Source organism: Talpa occidentalis, unplaced genomic scaffold, assembly GCF_014898055.3.
Source record: "Talpa occidentalis isolate TD23 unplaced genomic scaffold, MPIMG_talOcc4v2.1 talOcc4.17, whole genome shotgun sequence".
NCBI lineage: Eukaryota > Metazoa > Chordata > Mammalia > Eulipotyphla > Talpidae > Talpa > Talpa occidentalis.
The window spans coordinates 30,002,790-30,024,493 of NW_023601754.1; the positions used below are offsets into that span (position 1 = coordinate 30,002,790).

A 21,704-nucleotide genomic window follows, 5' to 3' on the forward strand; every position below is an offset into this window, starting at 1 on the left:
GCAACCCAGAAGCAAAGCAAATGGTGACTGGTGAGGAAGAGGGAGAGAAGGGAGAGACAAATCCAGAGAGCTTGTGAGGAAGCTAAGAGGACCTGGCATTTCCTGGCTACTTAATAAATGCCATCCCGGGGTTGTTTTGGGTCCCAAGGCATCCTTAGCATGTCCTGGCTGGCTAAGGAAATCACGAGGAATGATTTCCTGATTAGAGAATATGCCTGGATGGGAGCTTGCACCTGCTGGTGTCGATGAGGGCGCAATGTGTCTGAGCAGAGAGGTGGAACTGGGAGGACGGATCCTCTGGCACCTTCCCCTCCCCTGAGCTGCTCTGGCCAGGCACCTGGCAAAGGCAAGTTAAGCCCTCCTTGCCCCCAGCCCCAGTGCCCACACTTTGGAGATGGCATGCAGAGACGGGCTGCCTGCTGGAAGTCTGGAGTAATTCTGGTTTATTAATTTGTGCCCCTGTAATTAAACAGTCATATTAATTAGCATTTCTGCTTGTGTGCCTTCCTTTTTCATGTTAGAGTTGAAGTTTAGAGTAATTATTTATATGATTTCTCAATTTGTTTTGGTTTCTGTTTTCCCAAAGTGATACTTTTGTAAAATTCATACAGAGCACTTGTTTTGCATGTCTGATTGTCAGCTCTTGACAAGGCAGGATTGCTTGGGAGCAAAATTGATCAGATGGCGTGTGCATGCTGGGTGGTAGGTGTGCAGAGTGCCCACACTTTATGATGAATTGCAAGGAGATCTCCTTGCACATGGGCGGTGGTTCTTGCGTGTGTGTGTGTGTGTGTGTGTGTGTGTGTGTGTGTGTGTCTGTCTGTCTTAGCACTGTGAAGCCACTGGAGAATGAGTTCGATCCCCGGCCAGATAGCTACCCACATGGTGTAGCAGACCCCTCCTGTCTCTCCCACTGCTCCCCTCAGCAGTGTATTTCAGTCAATCTGCCTGTTCTGTTCCCCACGCTGTCCCTGGTGAATCCTTTCACCCCCTGCACCTCTGGCCTGTACCCCAGCTCTTGTATGCATAAATAAATTAAATAAATATTTTTAAAAATTCACTCCATGGACCTTTGTGGGCCATATCTAAGCAGCCACAGTCACTCAGTGTGAGGTGGGCTCTGGTCTTTGCTTCTGGGGCATTGATGACCTCCCTCCCTGTCCCCTGAGAGGATTCGGGGTCAACACGAGGCACCTCTGACACAGAAAGGCAGGCATGCAGTGGAATATGGTGCTTCTCTGCTGACGCTCACGGCAGAGGATGCAGTAGGCAGCAAGTTGGGAGAACAAGAGGGCGTGTGAAAGATAAGGTGGGGAGAGGGTGGAGGGAAATGAGCATTTGAGGTGTCCCTGTATGTGCTGACCACTTCGTAGATGTTCTCTTTCCAATCACAGTGACTGGGCAGCTCTGGCATCTAGCCCTCCCCTACTCCCATTTTATAGGTGTGAAGGCGGAGGCTCAGGGAGGACTGAGTGGGGGGACCAAGACCATCCACTAGTCCATTGGGAGGTGTCACAGGCAAATTCAGCCCCCAGCCTCTCTGATGCCAGGGCCTGGGCCCCCTGCACACTTATGCAGCTGCGCCCATCACAGGTTAGCACCTGGCTTTGGAGCACAGGAAAGAATTTACTGGCAATTCTCAAATGTGCTGACCATCTGCTCTATGCCAGGCTTTGTGCTGAGTGGAGGTGCAGGGCTTGGTATGAAGTGGGGGAGTGTGGCATCGGAATCAGAATGAAGCAGACAGAAAATTCTAAGAAAATGGCAAGGTAGCTGCTGTCTTTGAGCCCAATCTATGTGCTGGCCTTGTTCAAAACATTCTGCATTCACACTCTATTGTTCTTCACAGCTGCTGCCTGCAGCTACCTGTGATTCTGCCTATTTGACAGATGAAGAAACTGAGGAACAGAATGGTGACTGGAGAAGCAGGAGAAATGGAGGTGAGCTTGCATTGTCATCCTGGGTCTGAGATGGAGGAGACCTGTCTATGGATTCTGGGGATACCCTGACTGTCCGGGGGCTGGTTCAGCAGGGAGCCAGGCAGATGGAGCTGTAGTGTCTGTGATAAGCTCCCACAGGGCTTGTGAGATTTGCAGTACAGTGCTGCAGTGAGCCTCAGGGCTCACTGAGGCCTTTTTCCAGTGAAACACAGAATCCTCAATCTTTTTGATGAAATTTTCCAGATTGGAAGTACTGTGCCAAGGCCCTGCAGCAGGGCGATTAGTGGAAATAAAAGGAAAGAGCGTGGACTTGGGAGCCAGGTCAAACAGGGTTCAGATCCCAGTCCCATCTCTTTCTCAATGTGTGATTTTGATTAAGACATTTAACCCCCACCCCACCCTATGTCTTTAAAATATGGCAAACGGACTTGCCTTGCCATGGTGTAAAGAAGATTACCCAAGATTACACACAGCAGTAGTTGGTGTAGGATGGGCACTCCATAGTGTTTCAGGAAGGATGAAAAGAAGAGACAGAATCTAAGTGAGGAAATCACAGAATGCTTCAAGGAGGTGGCATTTGAATTAGGGACTTAAAGGATGGGTAGGGTTTATCTGGTTTTTATATAATGAAGGCCAGAGATAAATACAGTGTGACCCTGCTGTAGTGCCTTCTGGGGCAGAACTGCCTGGCATACTCCATGATGCTGCAGGAGACCTTGAGTTGCTGAGAAACTGTGTCCCTCCTGGGGTGTCCGCCATGACTGGTGATCAGGGTAGGGATATTGACTGAGAGCCTCCTGTGAGACTGAGTGTCTGATGGGTGTACATATACACTCTTTACCTCCATTTACCAGAGATTCTTAGAGAAATTGAATAACACACCAGAGGTCAAGGTCATACTGAGAATGAGTGGCAAAGAAGTTGTGGACTTCAATCCCTTTATGACATTATCCCATTTTATCCGGCTGCTCAGACGTTATAAAGATGAGCCTTTGGAGCTTGCTTCTTTGCCTCCATTGCCCTGCTCCGAATGGGGGCTGGCTGCCCTGGGGCGCCGAGCTTCCCAATGAAGACATACCCTTCACTCACAAAGGCAGCCCTTTTGACACCTCTGGCACGAACATTTCACATTCTAATCGTGGAAATAATTTGGAAGCAGGAGATGAAGGTTATCATTTATTTAGGGGGCTTTATCAACAGAGGCCCTCTCCAGCTTTAATAAATGAAATGTGTTGCATAGAACAGGGCTCACTGAGGCATGAGATCCTGTGTCTGCCCACGAAGGGCTTTGAATAATTTACATCCTGGAGAGATATTTTATGACAGTGCTTCTAATCTTCTTATTGGTTCAGAATCAACATTTACAGCAGAAGTCTCTGAACTGATGCAGCTGATAAGCTTATCTCTTTATTATGTGGCACGAATCAAGCCTTGCTCTGGAGAGGGAGTTTTCCTTGAAATTGATTCCTCTTTGGATCTCAATATTTTATTCTCCCCAAACAGCCCATAAATAATAAAGGTCAGCTATTAATATTTCATTTTAATTAATATATTAGGAGAGGGAACTCTTTTAATTTGAAGGGGCATGGGAAAGGCTTTGGGCTTCTGTGCAGGTGATTTATCGTGAAGGCTCCATCTTCGATTGCTCCTTCCCTGAAGGTGGCTGCTGTTTATCAGGCTCGGCCTCCTGGCACAGGCTGGGGTGGAGGCCTCTTGAGGTGATTCCTGAGCTGGCTGATCCAGACAAGGGATCCTGGCAGGTCCTAAGCAGAAGATGAAGAGAACATTTTACTCCTGCATGTTCTGCGGTATTTGGGTCCTGCTGAGGGAGGGGGCCCTAGCAGTCCAAAAGATTGTCTGTCTGTGTGTCTGTCCAGGCAGGGGCATTTAACTCATAGGGTTACTGTGGCAGATACAGTTAGAAGGTGACAGTGGGGGCCACGAAAGAGCCACACTTCAGAAATGTCCTAGGCCTGAATATCAGTGCTGGGTCTCACTGGAAAAGTGAATCCATTGCTCTGAACCTGTTTTCCCATCTATTGACTGGGATAGGGGCAGTCACCTCACAAGGATGTGCTGAGACTTAATGGGGAGTAATTCATGTAAATGATCCTGTGCCTCCCTAAGAAGAGGTTCCTCTTACTTTTCTGGGTTACAGCTAAAATGTCTTATGGATGTTTGAGGTTCTTGATATAGCTCAGCAAGGAGGCAAAGAAGGGGCATGAGGAGATGGTCCAGGTGCCATGGTGAATTGGGTTGCTTCTACATCATGTGGGGGTGAGATGGAAGATTGTGCTTGTCACGCAAAGTCCTGGCCCAGCCCACTGGGCAATGCAATATAAATGCCACCAAAGACTCAGACCTCAAAGAAATGAGGCTTGATTCACCCTCAAGGCAAAGAGACCGTCCCTGACAGAGGGAGAGGGGTCTATGGAAAAAGCTGTGGTTACAAAAGGGATTTTGGGGATCAGAGAACTCAGAGGAGGACTGATGCAGTGGACACTGCCTGCAGCCATTCAGTTGTGGGTGGGACTTCACATGTCCTTTGTGTTACGGATACAGAGTTTTCACTTGCTTTTTGTCTAGGGAGGTGGATCTTTTTGGAACATATCTGGACCCCTTGCCCTATGGCTTCCTGTTGGTTTTGATCAAAGATGAGAATCTACAGGAGATCAGAGAGAGGGAGATCGGGGGAGAGCAAGCCTCTTCCCCCCAGTGTCCGGAGCTGGCTGCCTCTACTCACATAAAGTCCCAAGGCCCTTACCACAGTCTTGTGTCCAGTTCTGGCTCTGGGTTCTGGTCACTTCCCACTCTGCTCCCCCTTTTAGGTCTGGGGTGGTGATGGTTCCTGCTGTCACAAGCTCTGGGGACCTGCCCAAACCATCCCTGCAGGCGGCCCCTATTACCCTGCCCATTCCTTCATGAATGACCCCTTTGAGTGTCATTTCTTTTTTCCCTGGGCTTCTGGCTAATGCAGAGGGTATACTCATTCATATAGGGTGTGATGGGCAGATTTTGGACAGGTGAGGAGGGGTCTGAGGGTGCAGTAGATAGCCCAGAGCCGGTGAGGGCTGATACCACTTAGAGTGGGCCCTTGAGCAGCCGTCAGCCTCCCTCAGCCTCTGGAGACTCGCTGGAAAATGGGAATAATTATGATGTCTGCAGAGCAGGATGAAACAGGGTGCAAGGAGACAAAACAACAACCTGGAGAGGTGCTCAGTGAAGCTATTAGTTCCCTTCCCCTGGCACATAGTAGGCATTCAGGTAATGGTAATTTAGGTGGAGAGAGAGTGTTGGAGGGGTGGGTGAGGGTTGTACTAGAAAGGGGCTAGTTCTGCCTATAGATGTCCTGGTTCCTGGCAGAGGTCAATCTGGAAGACATTTGGAAACACAGCTGTCTTGGGGTAGGAGGAAGAGATTGGGGAAGGTCTCAGTTATACAGATCGACCAAGAACCAAACAGCATGCATGGAAGTACTTGGCAAAGGCTGATTTGTGGAAGGGAAATTGTGGTGATTGGGGGCAAGGAGGAGGAAGGGCTGGCTGGGGGAGGGAAGGAAATGGGCACTGGAGTGCTGTGCCCTGTGATGTTGTTGGACCCTGGACCTCAACACCCTTGGCTTTTACAATATTACTGGCTTTTCAAGTTTGAAATCCCCTTCTTTTACCCCTCCCCCACCCCTGAACTTGAATGGGGCTTCAATGGGCAAGCCTGGCACCTCCCGAGCTGATCCGTCATTCGAAGCACATTGAAATTTCGAGGTGAACAATAGTTGAAAGATTTACATAAGGAATCTGGGACCAGGAGCAGAAATTAAGAATCAGCACTATAGAATCACACATAAAATCTGCTGTCCCAAGCAGGTGGACTTGTAGCTCCTGTGCTTACTCATTTGACAGGCACTGGCCTCTCTGTGCTGGTCAGTGGGCAGGATAGGAGGGCTGGGAACCAAAGGCTGACACAGGCTCCCTGGCTACCCTCGAGGAGGTGTTTGATTCATGTAATTAAGAAGAGTGGGTTGCTGAGAACTCTCTCCTCGCTTCCCAATCAAAACATTACATTAGTCATGCTGCCTTTGAAATCCTTCAAAAGCCTGTTGGGTATTTGGCTCAAGAATGTGCACTGATTGGAACTATGCAGGAAATTCCTGCCCCATTTGGTTAATGAAAGGCTGCTCTGTTCCCTGTGGACATCCCCAGTGGGAATTTGGGCAGAGGCCGAAGTGACCAGAGAACGTAGCTCGTGGGCACAGAGATCAGACAGGCAGCCTAGTACACCAAAATGAGTGAAACCCCTATCTGCCCTCACTCTGGCACCGAGTAAAAATCTTAAGCCAGGTCCCGCCGTGCCCTGCAGGTTGACAGATGCTAAGGCATGGTGTGGGGAGTGCCAGCCATGCAGGGACAGCAAGATGGCATCAGATCAGTGGGGTTCACCAGGGAGGGAGATGCCAGCAGCCTTGGGGACACCCCCTCAGAGTCTTGTGCTGAGAGCCTCTCACTGGGCTGGGCTAAGTTCACTGGATGAGGCCGGCCAGGCCAAGATGGAGCTCAGACCCCTAAGAGGCAAGGCTGGGCTCATTCTGATCTGGGCAGACCCTCCGGCTGCAGGCCTGCCTGTATGCCTTCAGCCAGGCCCACTCTGTGAATGCCATGAGGTATCCACTGTGGCTGGGTGTTGAGACAGTTTAGGGAGGAAGACACCAGCCGAGTTCCCTGCTCCTGGTCCTCATCTGCCTTCTTGTCACAGCCACCATTTATCGAGCTCCTGTTAGGTTTCAGGCTCTGTGTTAAGTTCTACAAGTCAATCGATGCATTTAATCCCTGCAACAACACGGTGGGGGTGGGGTCATCACTGCTGGTTTACTCCCAGGGACACAGCGCCCAGGGGCTGGCATCTCAGCCAAGATTCTAAGAGAGGACAGGTGAGCTATTGGGGTGGGGGCAGTGCCACCCCCCTCAAATTGTGCACATATGTTGCTGGTGGCGTGTGATCCGGGAGGGTTTCTTTGTGCCTTGGTTCCCACCCCTTAGAGACCTCTTCAGAGACTTTGAGGTGCTGGAGATGGAGACGGTCCCTCACCTGTGCACAGAATAGAGCCGCCTGAGACCTGTTGACGGCCACTGCCGTTGCAGCTTTGATTGGTTTCCTGTGTTGTGCCACCTGGTCATGCTTTCCTTGTCTTCTCCCTCTCTCTTCTTCATCCCCTCCCGGCCCAGGGCCTCCATCACTGGCTTACCCAGCTCCCCCGAATACAAGTGTCTTGAAAAGTCTCCCAGCCCCACTAGGTAGGTGAAGTGTGTATGGCTTTTCCTGCTTTCTGGACTGGCCCACAAGGGCTGAGAATGCGATCTGAGATGAATGAGAAAAGTGTGCCCTTTTATTATGGCCCTTCACTCCTCCCTCCCTCCTTACCTCCCTCCCTCCCTTCCTTCCTGACATTTTGCAAGGACCTGGGGAAAAACAAGATAACCTCAGATATTGTCATGTATCACTGAGCACTGTCCCGATGGGCCGTGGCACGTCTCTGGCTGTACAGATGGGCAAACTGCCCTAGACACAGAATGGTGCGGCCATTCAGTGGTGGTCCGGGAGCTGAACTAGCAGCTGGTCTGTCTGATACTGACACCCCACTTTCTCCTCTCAGCTGATGGGGAACACTGCTTTCCTCTGTTGGCCCTGCTTTGCCCTTCAGTCTGTCTGAGGGGCCCCGCCCCCTCCCCTTTTCCCCTGTGGCAAGTTTTTACAGCTTCAGGCTGAGCAGCGGCTCAGGCCTTGGCCCTTCCCAGGGAGTGGCCTCTGCAGAGTTTCACCTACATGCTGCATGCACCTGAGGCTGAGGTGAGGAGAGATTGTAAATTTAAAAAGGCAGTGAAGAGGGGGGACCCCTGGCTGAAGGAATAGTCCGGAGAGCCTGGAAAGACAATGAGGGGTTGCATAGGACATCTTGATTGGTTCCAGGTGGGCGATGGGAGTTGGGGTGTCTGCCTGCCCTCTTCAGGGGTACATCTGGCTTGGCCAGAGAAGGTAGGGAAGTATCGGGGCACACCAAAGTACTTAATCAAGGCCTCAACCCTATGATAGAGAGGTTTTTATTAGCTCATGCATGTACAGATGTAGCAATTTTAAAAACAGGAGAAAAGCGACATATGCCCTGGAGCTGCTGTGGCTGCTGCCATCTGAGCAGACTTTGTGTCTCAGGCTTCAGGTGGAGGCCGGGCAGGAAGGGAGCTCACCCACCCCCTGGCAGGGCCCAGGACCACAGCACCGCTGTCCTCACGCTCAGCATGCCTGGCTCTTGCTTGGCATACCCGGCTTACCTGGCGGGCTTGTAGGAACCCTCTCCCCTCCTCCTGTGTCTCTGTCTTAGTAAATCTGGAAGGAAGCTCCAATATTTGCATTTCTAGCAAGTACCCCGGTGATGCTGAGGCTATTCTGGGGAAGTACACTTTGAGAAACGCTGCTGGGAAATCCCACTGTCCCGCCCCCACTGCAGGTAAGAATCACCTTTTTCTCAAACCTCTCCAGCTGATTCTACCGAATCAATCTGCAAGCACCCCAACTCCATGTCCCGACTGATTAAATAAATGTCTGATGGCGAGTTTGAGGCCAGGATTGAGAATTATTGTCTTAGGCCCTGGAGGAAAGAGGAAGCAAAACATCCAACAAAATAAATCTAGAAAACAGTGGACTTCTCCCAAGTCTTGTTTCATTCATTTCTTTCTTTTTTTTTTTTTTTTTTTTTTTTTTTGAGATTTATGTATTTATACACACAAGAGCTGGGGTATAGGCCAGAGATGTGGGGGTGAGAGGATTCACCAGAGACGGAGTGGGGAACAGAACAGGCAGACTGACTGAAATACACTGCTGAGGGGAGCAGCGGGCAGGGCAGGAGAGGTATGCCTCACCATGTAGGTTGCTCTCTGGCCTGCCGGGGATTGAACTCATGCTGCAGAGGCTGTAGATTGCCTCATAGTGCAGTGCTTAACCCCTTGTACTACCAGGGAGGCCCTTAACTCATTTCTTGAACATGCACCATGTCCCAGGATTTCGGCGAGGCTGAGGAGCTAGAAAAGCAAATCAGGGAGGCAGTGAATGGCAGATATGAGACACCCACTCTGGCAGGGGAGGTGCATTTTCAGTTGCAGGAGATGCATTCAGAATTCAGCTAAATGTCTGATATACTTGTGCAGACAGTTACGTCATGTGCATTCATTCATTCTCGACACGCTTTTCTGCTGATGGAGCAATGTCCTGACTGCACGGTGTCTTTTGGGGTCTTGCAAAGCAGAGGTATGGAATTGTGTCTGTGGGTGGGGCGTGGTCACCCCAAGAAGGCTGACCTGATACTGTGCCTTCAAGGTGGAGGAGCCCCCCTCCGTCTCCCATATATGTGTGAAGCTTGTGCATCAGTGGCACCCCGTGGTCTACCCTGAGAGCTTTGCTGAGCCCTTTCAGGCCGGGTCAGATTAGCATGTTTTTCCTTTTCTTAGAGGAGGTGACATACTGATTGTAGTGATATAACATCACTGGGTATATGAAGTCATATTTTTTCATGTGAAGTCAAATTTTAAGTTTTTCATGGCTCAACTGAAATACCTAATATGCATATAGTTTGGAAACTGCAAATCCGGGGCCTTTAGTATCCAGATTTTTATTGGTATTTCCACCCTGCAGAAGGTGACTTTGTGACTCCAATCTTGGTGGAACCACTTTGATTCACGCAGTGGAGACCCTGAAGTCCTAAGTTGTTCAGGTGTTAGAGTGAGTCCGTCATGGCGCGGCCAGGAAGACTAAATGGGGTGAGCACAATCCTCTTGCTGGTGTGCACTCTCCATTCTCATTAGCAGCCCTTCTCCCCCTTTCCACACATTGTTGTTCCTGACTGAGAAGTCAGTGCTGCTGATGAAAGTTTTGCTTTCTTGAGGGGAAGCCTTCTCAGATGCAGGAGAGATAAAACAGAGCCAGGTCAGGTGCTGTGCATCTGGAGGGAGCAGGATCGGCTGTGTCACGGAGTGTCCGCACACGGATGGCCTTAGGCTCTCTCAGGGCGCTCAGCCTCGGGAGGGCGTCAGCTGTCTGTCACTTGGCATATGGTTCTTGTAGATCAGTCTCTTGACACATTGGTTTTCTGAGTTTCCTTGGGTGCAGATTTCTCCACCCACACAGCACTATGAATATAGACTAATTACAAGTAAACTCTAAAAATGCGTGATTATGTGGCAGTTGATTTACAGCTTGCTTCTTAACACCTTCCGCCACCAGTGGCTGGGGAACAAAGAGCCAGCTTTATCGGTTAGACCCCAATGAGGCTAGGTCCCTTTGCCTGCCTGGGGGAGGGCCATGATTCCTATTGTCTGAGCAATGCTTCCCTGAGGCTCCACGGGTACCCTCCTTGAGCAGAGTGCATGCTCAGCACCCAAGGAGGGCGGGAGAAGACAGCATCCCTTCTTCCTCGGTGGGTCTTTTCTTAAATGACACATGAAATTATTTGAGGTGTTTAGGTGTGTGTGTGTCTGTGTTTATACATGGAAAGACCCAAGCATCTGGAGCCCTGGTCTTCAAGTGCTTGTCTTGACATCGGTGTGCTGTGTAGCCCCAGGCAATTCCCTTCTCTCTGGGTCTCAAATTACAGGATCAATTGAACTGGCTTAAATGTCCACAGGATTGGGAACATGTATATATTTGCTTTGAACCCCAGGGTCTGACCCAACCAGAGACATAGTGTAGAGACAGAGGGGACCTATTTCATCAAGTCATTTGTTTATAGCTGGGAACCCAAAGAGGGAGAAAGAGAGAGGAACAGTGTGTAGGCATGATCATCGGAGACCCAGGGCCCTGGGTTTCAGTCCTAGTTCTGCCACTTAATCACCAAGGTAGGTCCCCCCTCCCCGCAGTCTTAGTTTTCTTATCTGTAAAATAAGATAGCAATGCCAGCTTCATAGTGTTAACTGAGGGGACTGAAAGAGAGCGATTGTCTCTAGCAGGCTAGTCTGTAACTGTCTTGAGGAGGAGACAGTTCCTACTCTCCTCCCTGCCCTGCCTCCATGCAGTTTTTCATCTTTTCCCCTCGGTTCTCAGCTTAGTAGTTGGCACATAATGACCATCGATCAGCCTGTTAATTCTTGAATAAAAACAATACCGGAATATGGGAAATGACTCCTGGTCCCTGCTGGGTGGAATGCACTTGCCAAGCATTAGTTCGCCAAGGTGTGATCCCTTAATGGTGGAGCCGGACTTGCGCCTACCTGTATCCACGAAGTTTGCTCGTTTCCAAAGCCAGGCTGTGCACTTGCCGTGCTGAAATGAAGGCAGAGGGCTTTTTGCAGCTTCTCTTCGCTTTTAGGTTAATTTCTTTAGATGGAGTCCTTTTACTTTCTTCTTTTTTTAAACAATAGTCCACAAAATGTCTCCCTTGGCTTTATTTCCTGCCAGCCCTCTGAGTTCAGCATTTTTCGGAGAGAAGGCTGGATGAACAGCAGGTGGGGAGAGCTCCCTGACCTCCTGACTGTCCCATCTCAGGGTGTTGGTGGCGTTGGCTGTGGACCTGATGGCAGCCAGGTGCAAGGCCCTCTTCCTTGCTTCCTCCTCTGGGGGCTGTAGATGTGAACTCAAAGTTAAGGTAGGTTTTGTGTCCTATCTTGGGATTCTACTACCAGGTGTCAGAAGGGCTATAGGACTGAAGGATTGTAAGAATCACCGAGCTAGGCCAGTGCTGCTATGACTTAAATTCCTTCCTGGTGCCAATCTTAGTTGAACACAAGGGATTGATGGCAAATGCCTGGTGTCCTGTAGAAAGCCCAGTCCTCTTGTTTTCTTAAAAAGAAAGAAATGGAAAAGAGGTTGGCAGAATGCATGTGTTGTTTCCACTGGCAGTTCTGGCCTTGTTCCAACCACATGCATTTTCATCTATTTGCTTTGGGTTTTAGAGTTGAATCTCCTTTGCTTAAAACATCGATGAAAGGGAGAGGCTACTGTTATTTGAGGACCGAGATGGTGATTTTTCTCTAAAAGTGTCGATGTTCTAATTCACTCTTGTCACTGCCTTGTGGCTGCAGTTACAGCAATTGAATCAGGTGACAATGGAGAAAAGTTACTATTTAGTGTTGGTCTGTGCAAAGAAAGTTCCTGAATATTCCACAGGAATGTAAGTCAGCAGCTGCACCATAATTCTGACTGACAAAAGGGTGGGCTTGAAAGGATTTGGAGGAGAATGGCCACATTGTGTCAAAGCAGTTCAAAGGGAAGGTCTCCTTTACTTTCTGCACAAGAGGGCTGCCTAGAAGGATTCCAGGTCTGCTTTCATGAATATGAGAATCTAAGAAGTGTTGCAATTGTGCGCCGTGGGGGACGATGTCACCTTGATCCACCAATTTACTGCCGCCAGCAGTCAAAAGAGCTAAACATCTTCACACGCTTCTCAATCCACTTTCATTTGATCACCCAAAGAGGTGCTGGGACAATAGTTGTGGGATGTGACATTGATATGATATATATTTGCTTCCATTAAAAGGAGCAGGTGCCTTTGAAGAGCCTGGACATGGGAGAGGATTCTGAATCCCCTCCAGTGCTCTGGCACCCTCCAGAAGTAAAAAATAGGGTTTTGCATGAATCTGATTCATTTGACTGAAGTTCCCCTTAATCACCATCTGCTCTGTGACCCCTAAGCACACTGCTGTCCTCTGGGCCATCATGGCACCTGCCTGCTCTCAGGTGACCCCCAAAACCTCCAGTATGGCCTTCTACTTTGGTGCCTGTTCACTTGCAAAGGTTTCTTTGACTTTTATGTCAAGACAATAGATTGCTCCTAACCCAAACATTGGGTAATGGCGTTTCACTGCCTACTCCCTTTAATTGATGTCTGACTGGTCTCTCCCTCCCCCGTCCCTCCTCCAATTTAGTTCCAGCAACATCTGTCTTTTTCATCCACCAATCGAGTCTCGAAAGGGTAACACACCTGTTAGATAAAATATCAAAGTTATGAATTCTGATTTAATAAATGTGCATTCAAGAGATGATTCATGGCATGGATGATGGCTCTCAATTGCTTTCTCAAACAGTTCATGCTTCATTTCATTAAGAGCTTCAGTCAATGCCAACTGATTAATTATCACAGTGCTAGGTATCTTCTGTGTAGTAAACACGTGCATAGGACCATTGGGGCTTGGCCATCAAGAAATTTATTTTAAATGCAAATAAAAATGTTGTAAAGTGGATATTTTTGTAAGTACAATGCCACTAAAATAATATTAGAAATCATTACTTTCTTTCCCTAAAAAAAAATGTCTGTGGGTCCTATAGGAGCCATGGGCTAACTAAGGGCTTGGAGATTACATGGTTTCTGCCCTCAGTGAGCTTGCAGTCTAGTAGTTGCAAGCCCTAAGTCTGAGTCATTTCCAGTCTTAATTGTTCAGGATCTGTAACTTGGCATCCCAGGTGGACCACACAGTGGTTATGTGACATTGAATAAGGTGGGACAGCTGCCTAAGATTTCATGTCTCCCTCTTTGTTGGATTCTGTTGCCTTTATTGTGTTGACCAGCACAGACTAATTTGATCCTAACTCTCAAGTTATTTTTGTTGGCCTTGAACCTCAATGTCAACAAAAGAGCCCATGAAATAAAAGCAACGGAGGCCGAATGCGCAGTGACACCCACCATGATGTAGGACTGTTCACTTCAGGCGACCTGGTGGTCTGAAGTTGAATGTCGAAACTACTCCGGTAACTATAAGTGCCAAGGGGAAGATCTCATTCTCAAAGAAGTTAAGGCACATAATAGGTGGAAATTGATAGCTTTTTCATTTTGTGTTTAGTCTCTGAAGGTTAAAGTCAAAAGTTGTGTTTTTTTTTTTTTTAATTCAAATAAGAATTTTATTTTTTTCAAAAAGATTAGGCAATGACTTGACCAGTGACTTTATGTCTGGTCCCGAAAGAAGACCCCCTGCGCCCCCCCTGCCCCCACACACAACTGGTTTTTTGGGGAACAACTTTATCCAAATCACCTGGTCCCTGGAGTGACTAAAGTGGAAAGCTGGGCTCAGAGGAGCTCTCTCTGGTGTATTCTTCCTCCTCCCCTCCCTCCCCTCCCCCTCCCCTCCCCCTCCTCTTCCTCTCCCTCTGGAAGTATTACGTACAATAATATTTTGAAAGAGAGAGACTATAGTTATGCAACTTTAATTACAGTGTAGTACTATGATTGTTCTATTTTAGTAATAGTTATGTCTGTTTAACTCTCTGCGCCTACTTTATAAATTAAACTTTATCATAGGTACATCTGCATGGGAAAAATTTAGCATGTATAGGGTTTGGTACTATCTGTGGTTTCCAAGACACTGGGTGTCTTGGAATGTATCCCCTATAGATAAAAGGGGACTGTTGTGTCTAGAAACCAAGATCTGGACAATGGATGTGCCCATAGTTATTGGGGTGTCAGTTCTTCTGCTCAGTTGACTAAGCTGGGAAATCTCTCTCTCTCTCTCACTTTCTACTTTTCTTTCTCTCTCCCCCACCCTGTCTGTCCATCCATCCATCCATCCATCTATCCATCCAGGTGTGTGCACACACACTCATGCACACACACACATTTTTTTAAAATATTTTATATATATGCATACAAAAACTGGGGTGTAAGCCAGAGGTGCAGGGAGTGAGAGGATTCACCAGAGACAGAGCGGGGAACAGAATAGGCAGACTGACTGAAGTATACTGCTGAGGGGAGCAGCAGGTGATTCAGGAGAGCTCTGCCACGCCATGTGGGTATCTCCCAGGCTGGGGCTCGAACTTGTGCTTCAGTGGCTGGCAATAGCTTGGTTACACTGTCTTTAACCCCTGTGTCACCAGGGAACCCCTCCCCCCCTACACACACATTTCTCTATCAGGGTTTTAACCACGAAACTATTGACATTTTAGATTGGATAGTTCTTTGTTGAGGAAGCTGCCTTGTGTATTATAGGATGTTAAGCAGCATTCCTTAGCTTGTACCCATTTCTATGCCAGTAGACACCCCTTTGTCCACAGTTATTTCAAAATATTTCCACGCAAAACCAGTTGTCCCCTCAGGGACAAAAGTCACTCTGGCTGATAACCACCTATTTATATAGACTTCCATATCTATTTGTGTATATATGATTAAAATACCAATTTATACCAATACCTTTTTTCCAGTCCATTGCCTCAGCACCTGCAATTCCAATCTCCCATTCCACACTGTAAGTCCTTCTCTGACCATGAAAAACGTCGTTATCCTCAATATAGTTACCATTTATTTGCCTAGCTCCCAATGTGGAGCAGGCTGCCTCCTGTGCCAGGGCTTCCTTAGCCCTCATGTCCTCCGCTGCCCTCTCTGGAGCCCTCTCTCTCCTCCCTTGGCCTCGTGGACATGCCAGGCCACCACCTCTCCTGAAATTTGCATTCTTCCATCTTTGTTTTCTGGGTTAAATTTTCAATCCCGCTGATGGCAGGAAGCAAGCCTCTCCCATTCATAGCTGAGAGCCCCCGTGCCTGGCATGCAGACGTGTGCTGTTATGGATGAGAAGACCTGTAGATGCTGGGCTTCTTTCCGGCAGCCCAGAAACACCACCTCGAAGTGCTTGGGTCTTTGCTTTATGCCCATTTTCCAGGTAGGCAAGACTGAGGCTGAGCTCCCAGCCTCTCATGCTCTGTGTTCACGTAAATGCCTGAGTGGCTCTTGGCCTGAATCTCTGTGGTCTCGCCCTGTCAGACAATATGCCCTTTCTGACCATACCAGGTTTTTCTCATTTTGCGGGGTTTAAGAGCTGAATTTCCAGCTGTCAGCAAGTGTTTATTTGTGACTCTGTCTGACAACAGGGAGGCTCTTCCTTGCCGGCCTTTCCTGCCTGACCACATCCTTAATAATCCCACCGGCGTGCCGCTCCCACTCCCGCCCCTCTGGCGCAGCCGGTGATATTTGCTCTTCTTTGCGAGTCTGCCTTGGGTAGACTGCTGATGTGGAAAAAGATTCTTTCCCTGGCACCCTAAAGGGTTTTCAAATAAAGCTCCTTTTAGTTCAAAGATACTTGGTGATCAGTTACCGATGGCGTTCCTTAACCAAAAAGAGGGGAGTAGGGCTGCTGGGCTGTGTCCATTCCTCTCCTTTATCTGAGTCTGACTAGGATTCTTCCCTCTTGGGCTTGAATGTTTCAAGTGCATGGAGAACCTCCTTCTGCCTGCCTCCCGCTGTTCACCACATCGACTCGGGCTGGAGGATAAAGTGCAATATTCCGGAAAACAAGCAACCCGTGAAGAGAATGGCTCTGGCCTGAAATTCTGCTGGGCTCCATGCAAGGTTGCTTCTTCCTCCCCCACTCACTGTGTGGCCTTGAAAAGGTCTCATCTGTAAAAGCCAGAGGGACTGGGGAAGTTAAAAGACAATGAATGGAGCTTGGGCACATAATGCTTCCCTGAGGAGCAGTTCCTGCAAGGGGAAGGGAAGGGGACACAGGAGGTCCAGCACTTGCCCCAGGAGATTCTGACTGTGCTCTAGGCATTGCCATAGCAGGACCTTGGAGCAGCATCTGTCCTGAGCATCTGTCCTGCGCAGCCTCCAAGCCTGCAACCTCGGAGGGTGCTGGGCACAGAGTAGTCCTGCAGCGGACATCCACAGTGTTTGCTCTTGTTGGATGCCTGGAGCACTGAAGACTTCTCAGAGTACTGCATCCTTGCCTGTGACATGGCGTGGGGAAGGTTCAGGGTGACGTGTGGAACGTTGGTTCTAGTTTCTAGTGCACGGGCAATACCGAGGGCTGAGTTAGCATTTTCGTGGCTTGATTCTGCGTCACCTGCCTCTAAGAGGGAGCTCTTCTGCTTCCTGCTATTCTGGGTTCAGCGCTGGCTGGTGAGCAGAATGCAGAGCCTTTGAGTGCCCACGCTGAACCCTGTGTGTCACTTTTCATGTTCCGGGCAGCCCTGTGAAACAGGATGATCATCACCCTGGATTACACATGAAGCAGCTGCCCCCAGGCAGGCTAGGGATTCCTTTGAGGTTGCTCAGGAAGTTATAGAGCCAGGTTTTAAACTCTAGGCGTGCCTGATTCCAAACTTGGAATTTATTCCACTGTACCCTACTGCCTCCCAGGTTGGGAGCTGCTGGGTTTACTCACCAAAGTCCACCCAGTTCCCTCTGAGCAGAGCTGTCCTTGGTGGAGCCAGGCCTGTGGGCATGGCAGGGTCTTGCACCCCCCAGTCCAAATAGGGGGTCTTTGTTTCCTGTTTTGGTGCCCCCTTGGCAGACAGTATGGATTAAGCCGATGGGTATTGGCAGAGAAATAACCACAGCATCATCACATCCTCTGTGTTTGATCCAATGGCTAATGGAATCATTAGCAGAGGAGAGTAATTGCAGGTGTGCTCCCCCCGCCCCTGGCCCGTGGTGGCTGCCAGATCAATGGCCATTTATCATCCTCTGGCTTCCCGGCCGGGTGTAGGCAGTGGCATCGGGTTGGTTCTGGCATCAATTCCTGGTAAAGTAACATGCTTTGTAACCACCCCTGGTCCTGGTTGATACCTTGTGAGGGCTTCCTGTGTTGGGAGCGTGGCTACCCTAAGATAGGTTTGGGTGTCTCTGTGTGCTCCTGTGTGACACGCCAGGGTCTGGGAGCACACGGAACATGGCATGTTTGGTCCCGAAGGCACCCAGAAAGCCGCCTCCTTGAAACAGCACCAGCTAGACAGAATCAATTTCCCATTGACTTTCAGCCTCAGCTCAGACACAGTGTAATTCTTGTCTGAGGGTTTATAAAGGCCATTGACTGTCTTATAAAAGATTTAAACACTTACCTTGTGGCATGCAGGAGCTCTATCCATCAGGATGCCTTTTTGACAATGTGTGGGGATGGCGATGGGCTGGGGAGGGGTTGTTGGCAGTCCCACGGCAGGCCTGGCTCAGACCTGCTACACTTGGCCAGCCAGAAATGGATCCAGGGACCCACCTAATTCATCACTCGTGGGGAGTCAGGATCCCCTTTAATATTTTGCAAACAAGTCATGTGCAATACCAAATAATCCTTATCATATTATTGCCTCTGTTGCAAACCAGGGCACACAACTGGGGTGAGGCTGGAACCAGAGGCCTCTCTTTATCTAGCACAAAAGGTTTGCTAACAGCAACAGGAGTTAAAATGATGACCTTGGTGAGCTCCTCTCCATTGCTTTGGCCATTACCATTCTGTTTTGACTAACAAAATCACTCTGAAAGATAGGGGGGCCTGAAATTACTGTATTCATTTTACAGAAAGGGAAACTGAGACCCAAGGAAGTTTAGTGTATGTTTGGCCAAGATAATCTCAATGTTCAGCCAAGGCAATCATTTCCAGCACGCCTTCTCCTACCCACCTATTCTAGTGCCTTTGCTGTTGATGACCATGTGGTGCTCCCTAGGTGAAAAAGAGCATCATGAGATGATAGCAGTTCTTCTGTAGAGGAACTTAGTCCCCAGGTGACAGAGGCAGGAGATGGCCAATTGCATTTCTGTGTTTTCTGCGCTAGAATGGCTTTTGGTCAAGGTTACAGGTACACAGGGAGGGGATGATCTTGGGGTGCAGGAGGCTTGGTGATCAGTCCGGCACAGCATGAGAACATAGATCGGGAAGCATGAGGACCCGCCCTGCTTGGGAAGTTAGGACAGTGACAAGCGTCAGAGAAAGGGTGCCAGTGGGTGGCAGAGGGGATGACAGAGGAGCATGATCTGGCCCCTGCCCCTCTTGTATGCCATTCCTCTGCGCCTCTTCCTCTTACTCACTTTCTTTTGCCCACATTGGCCTTCTTGCAGTTTCTCTAACCCTTCAAGTATATTTCAACCACAGGGCCTTTCCCCAAGCTCTTCTCACTGCCAGAGAGTTTATCTTCCCCTAGATAGTCTTGAGATTCGCAGCCCCATCTCCTTCAAGGTCTTGTTCCAGTGTCATTTTCTCAGTTGGGATTGTTCTGACCATTCAGTTGACACTTGCACCCCTCAACCCACCTATGCCCCAGTACTCCAGATCTCTTTTCCTTGTCCTCCAGCTTCTTTTCCCCATAGCACTCACCACCTTCTAACATATGCTATAGTTTGAATAGTTATCATGACTATTATTATTATTTTAAACTTTTTTTTAAAATTATATATATTTTTATACAAGAACTGGGATACAGGTCAGAGGTGCATGAGGGTGAGAGGATTCACCAGAGACAGAGCGGGGAGCAGAACAAGCAGACGGATGGAAATACACTGCTGAGGGGAGCAGTGGGTGAGACAGGAGAGGTCTGCTGTGCCATGTGGACATCACCCTGGCCGGCAGGGAATCGAACCCGCACTGCAGAGGCTGCGGACAGCCCCACAACTCTGCTCTCAACCCACTGCACCACCGAGGAGGCCCTATTATTATTATTATTATTATTATTATATTATCTGTTGTTTTTCCATCAACTAGAATGAAAGCTCCTTGGTGGCAGGAGCCATTGTCTCTGATTTACGCCAAGTGCCTAGAACTGTGCCTGACATGAATCAGATAACCAGTAAATAGTTGTTAAGTAGATGAATCAATGAATGGTTAGTCTTCAATGATCGGTAAGCAAAAGGACTGAGATACGTTGCTGTGGGCAATGGAACTGGACGAGGTGGAGCAGAGGAGCTGTGTGCTTATAACTTGTTTTCGAAAGACCTCCCTGGTGGTTCCATGGAAAGGCGGAGAAGTATCAGGGAGACATATTCCAGTTGAGGGATTAGGAGGTTCTGGGCCAACATTGGGGAAATGGGGAGTGGGGAGAGTGAGACATTCATAGGGAGGAGGCTGACAAGGCCCTGCGGGCTTCTGGGAAAGCAGGACTGCAATTGAGTCTTCACTTTGAGGTTGAGTGACTGGGTCATTCATGGGTTCTTAGAGCATAATTAGAAAAGCATGTTGTGCAAAGCTTATGTGCACACACACACTTGTGTAAGGCAGGCACACCCATGCTGGGCTGCATGCTGTGCCAACAGTGTCAGTGCACTGTGCATTTGGCTTGGATGGTGGGAGCAATTTAGCATGGCACTGACTGGCCACCGGAGTCTTGGAGTGGTGCAGAATTGTTAACTGGCTCTGTAGAAAGCTGGTGGGGAGTAGTTATCTGAGTGCCTGGTGCTTGCTATTCGAGGACTGACGCAGACAGGATACTCAGCGCTTCTTCAATTAGCCCAGGGACGCATACCGCATTAGCCAGAACTCAGCTCGGCCTGTTTCCTCTTCACCTGGAGCTCCCTGGGGCCTGGTGCTTCCTGTCCCTATGCCTCTCCCTTCATTCCCCCTCATTGGGCAACTGTGAGGTTGCTTGTGGCCCCCAGGCCTTGATTTCAGTGGCTGCTGCCGCATACACACCTGTGGACCCTAGACACCTATGGACAGACACCCTACACCGTAGTGGTTAAAAACAAAACAAAACAAAACAAAAAACAAAACAAAACAAAATGGGTTTTGATTTTAACTCTGCTATAGACACTGCACATGGAACCTCTGGAAAATGCATCTCCTCTTTGTTTTTAAATGTCAGGGCCCTCATTTTGAAAGGAGTATAATCAAGACCACCCCATATGCTTAGGTCAGAATGCTGGGAACTGAGGGTAGTGGGTTTAAACCACTGTCAGGTAGGAGGAAGGACCCTTTGACCCTGGACTTGCAAACATCTTAAGACAACATCTAGATCCTGCAAAGTTATCCCTCATAACACCTTCTCCATTGAGGGATGCCTTAGACAGCAGGAGAATTGACTCAAGAAATAGCCACCTGAAAATTATTCTTGAAGATGACATTTCCATTGTGCTATTAAAATATTCCCATTTGAATCACATTGGATGAATTTCCTCTGAAAGTTTGGAATAACTTATCTCTCAATTAAAGCATTTTATACGAGGGAAATGGATACACACCCAGATTGAGGGGAGCTCATCAGCAACTAGAGTCTCTGTCACCAGACACTTGAGTAAGCCTGACTGTGGCCATGGCCACTGCCACCAGACAATAGAAGGCCTTCCTTGTGCCCCAAGCATATCTTGGGGAGGAGAGGAGACCAGATCTTACCCTGCAGAGCAATGGAAATATTTTGGAATGCTGCACAAGGAGAAAAATACTCTTACTTTCCTTCTTTATCATGGAGTCGAAACCAGGTCGAGGGGGTATTAATTTGATGTCCTTGAGCAAATTTGGAAGATCAGAACACATCACTGTGAATGAGATGGCGAGATGGGGAGGATTTAAAACTGTTAAGCAGATAGGGTCAGAGTGGATGAAACTTATTTTCCCCTAAAGAGTTATTTATTGATGCAAACAAGAACTGGGGTATAGACCAGAGGTGTGAGTGTGATAGGATTCACCAGACAGAGTGGGGAGCAGAACAGGTGGATTCACTGAAATACACTGCTGAGGGGAACAGCAGGCAAGACAGGAGAGGTCTGCTGTGCCATGTTGGTCAGCTCCCTGGATGGAATTCGTGCTGCAGTAACTGCGTCCGCAGCTTTACAGTGCTGTGCTTAACCTCTTGCACCACCAGGGATGCCCCCAGAGTGGATGGAACCTTGAGTTCTTAGGAGAAGGGAGCCAAGTGCAACTTCATAGTTGGTATTGACCTTCCTAGAGGATTGCATGGGGAATCAGGTGGCAGAGCCAGGGGGAGGGATCTGGAAGGAGATAGAAGCTGGAGGGATATTTTTCTTTTCTTTTTAAGGCATGGAAAGTCTGAGTTTGTGCATATGCTGAGGGAACAAGGCTTTGGTGAGGAAAGTCTGGCTGCACTGCA

The 21,704-nt window shown here is 48.7% G+C and overlaps 1 long non-coding RNA gene across 2 annotated transcripts in view; it reads left to right on the forward strand.

The window, feature by feature from the left end:
- LOC119249233 (uncharacterized) overlaps window positions 1–21,704 on the forward strand; it is a 166,457-nt gene that overhangs the window by 127,669 nt on the left and 17,084 nt on the right. For both annotated transcript variants that reach the window (XR_008552474.1, XR_005126104.2), the window contains one exon: window positions 1,850–1,940. This is a non-coding gene — a long non-coding RNA (uncharacterized LOC119249233). The remainder of the gene's footprint in view (window positions 1–1,849; window positions 1,941–21,704) is intronic.